General features: G+C 42.9%; 1 long non-coding RNA gene across 1 annotated transcript; it reads right to left on the minus strand.

Annotated features, from left to right (window-relative positions):
- Positions 1–387: 387 nt before the first annotated feature.
- Positions 388–2,672, minus strand: LOC109250441 (uncharacterized). The gene is made up of 3 exons (XR_002073027.2): positions 2,498–2,672; positions 2,048–2,134; positions 388–571 (listed from the first exon to the last, which is right to left on the minus strand). It is a non-coding gene; the product is annotated as an uncharacterized LOC109250441 (long non-coding RNA).
- Positions 2,673–2,972: the final 300 nt, after the last annotated feature.

The raw sequence follows: 2,972 nt of genomic DNA on the forward strand, positions 1-2,972 counted from the left end.
CAATTAAAATTACTTTAGCAAGAGCTAGTCTATGTGGAACCACTGCTTAAAAAGAAAAACAATTCTCTTAATTTTGTTTTAACTTTGTGTATCAGTGATGTATTTGTAAATTGTATTGTCATTCCCACAGGGGAAAAGAAGAGAAAAATCAGATATGCCTAAAAACTCAGAAACACCATTGTAAACAGACAAAAAAGGAGACTACATTGTACAGTCCATATAATCAAATACAAATTAAATTCCCACTTAATGCCTAGCTCCCTTATTTTGTCTACCTCCTGTCCCTTATCAAAGTACTTCTCTCCTGCATTGTTAAGAATCTGAATTCCCGACTCGCAATGACACTTGCAATATGTTTGGCTGAAAAAATAGTGGCCATACTTTTCTGATTACATGATGCATTTATTGTTTCCGGTTGTGTGGTTGTATATGAAAGGGAAACTATGGATTGAGTTTTATAAATCCATATTCCTTATATTCCATTTGATGTATCTTTTAGGTATAGCATATGCTATATCATTGTCTCGCTCGATTTTCATCTTGGAGGTGGTACTCTTGTTTTTCATTATACCTGGAATAAAAACACAGAGGAATTATTGTTGGTATAAACTGGTTAAAGGAGCAACAGGTGTTATAGCTATATTATTCCGTAAACCGAACAAGGTGAGTTGACTATCTCAAACCCCACTCCTTCCCTTCCCTCACTTTCTGTCCCTTCACTGGTCCAGGATGAGGTGGCACAGCCTACTGGAGCTGAAAGGTGTCCCGAGGCTCACACCCCCAGTAGACGGGTGAGGAGCGGTGGCTTGCTCACGGCAGGCAGTGAGCAAATATGCCAAAGATAAGGAAAAAGGACACCTTTCAGGAGGGGAGAAAGCTGCAAGCACAGCCGTGGCCTCCTGGCTCTTAGCGCTCTGCATCACGTGGTCTCAGAGAGTTCCAGGAGGGCCAAGACAGAAGAGAAACCACCAGAAGTGCCGCTCATAGGACTGCTGTGTGCGGTTGCAGAATTTGTGTGCTGCACAAAGGCACCTAGTGGGTGAGAGTGGGCAGTAAGGCTTGAAGATCGGCCTGTGTTCTGTTTGCTACGCTAGGAACCCACGGGGCAGTATAAGCCCACAGAGGGTTCTCATTTCTAATATGTCCAGCAAGGGGGGGGATATGTGACTAATTCGTTAATCTCGAGGGGCACCTTTTCCCAAATCCATTTGTCCTGAGGGGGCATCTGTCTCCAGTTTGCACAAAAGTGCCATGTAGGCTATTGGTGGCCACACTGGTACCTTCTGCAGTCGTGCAGCAGTGTCCCTGGGAATGGCTATGGATCCTCACTTGCCCTCAACTTCCCTTGATGTCCCTAGAGTAGTAGGGAAGGGCAGAAGGTAGGGCTCCTGCTTAGAAGGAGATCTGAGGGAGGTGACAGGTTAGAGATTGGTTTAGGAAGCTTAGGAAATAAGTCGGAATTGTACAAGGAGCTGGAAATGTAGTTTTCCTGTGGCTAAAATGTTGAATGTTAATAAAATTAATGTAAAGCACTCCATGTCCAGTAGAATTATTTTACTGTATTTGCAAGTATCCACATCAAGTATTTGCCATCATTAATGTGGAACATTAAGGTTACTTCCATTTGCTTTCTGGTCTGCTTTGTTTTAGGGTAAGAAGCCTCTTCATCAGACAATAAGAAAGGCAGTGTCAGGGAGGGGCCAAGACGAACACGAGTTAAGTGTTATGATACCATGTAGATACTATTTACTTTGTAAGAAATTGAATCGGTTTTGCATACTGCGTATCTCCAACAGATATTCACCTTCTGACTTTACTGATTGTCAAGTGTCGATTCCTGTCTTTTGAGATCAACAGAATTTCGCTAGTATTCAAACAAAACGTGCAGAGCCAAACAAAAGACAAATAACCCGAAAGGATGCCGTAACACTTGCAAATCATCTATGTCTGGACTAATATTCTCTACCACTAAAACATGTGCATCAAGTGACAATTACAGTCGGGTTCGTATGATCAGGGTTAGGAATGAGGATTTTGTGTGATATACCTGAATATTTTGATGGATATTCATTGTGTTGATATGCTTCGTTGTTTTCATTTGATTCATTTGGCAATCCATGGAGTTTTATGGGTGCTGCATAATATTCGCAACTCTTTACTTATCTTGAAAACTTGTCACAGGAAAATGTAATTACTCTAGGATATAATTGTACTTCCCCAGTGGCTAGTGGTACTTGTTTTTTAAAAGCTTTATTTATTTATTTTGAGAGAGCGAGAGAGAAAGTCGGGGAGGGGCAGAGAGAGAGAGAGAGGGGAGAGAGAGGATCCTGAGCAGGCTTCACGCTCTCAGAGCCGGATGTGGGGCTCGAGCTCACAAACTCTGAGATCATCACCTGAGCGGAAGTCAAGACTCAGATGCTTAACCAGCTGAGCCACCCAGGCGCCCCAGCTAGTGTTACTTTCTAAGCTTATTATTGTCCAGTTAATTTTTACTCACCAGAATCAGCTACGTGTAAATAAAGGTGACAGTCCACTAAAAGCACAAAAATAAAAAAGCAAAATAACTTAGGGCATTTGTCCATTATTTAAATATTTTAATTCTTTTATCGGAAAAAGTTTAACTGTGGCCCAGTTATCTGCTCCTTCTCTATCCTTTGAACTGAGGTGCTCTGCTGCCTTCAGGGTTCTGAAGTAGGGCCACTTACTATGAGGTCAGCGCACATCACTGTGATGGTATGGCCTCACAGAGTCAAGCCAGCCAGTGGGGCGACTGAGAGAATGAAGGGGCGGGCCGAGCAGGCTACCATAGCACCTGCGGAATTAGCTCCCTGCCCTCAGAGAGCTTGTAGTTAGTAACAGGAAGCCGACACACATCAGTGGTAATGCAGGGTGACTCACATCACGAGAATCCAACAGAGGAGGGAGTAGAATGTAAACAAACAGGAGGGATCTTGTGATCAAAATGCCTGGAT

This window comes from Panthera pardus, unplaced genomic scaffold, assembly GCF_024362965.1.
Source record: "Panthera pardus isolate Hobbes unplaced genomic scaffold, ASM2436296v1 HiC_scaffold_27, whole genome shotgun sequence".
NCBI classification, from domain to species: domain Eukaryota; kingdom Metazoa; phylum Chordata; class Mammalia; order Carnivora; family Felidae; genus Panthera; species Panthera pardus.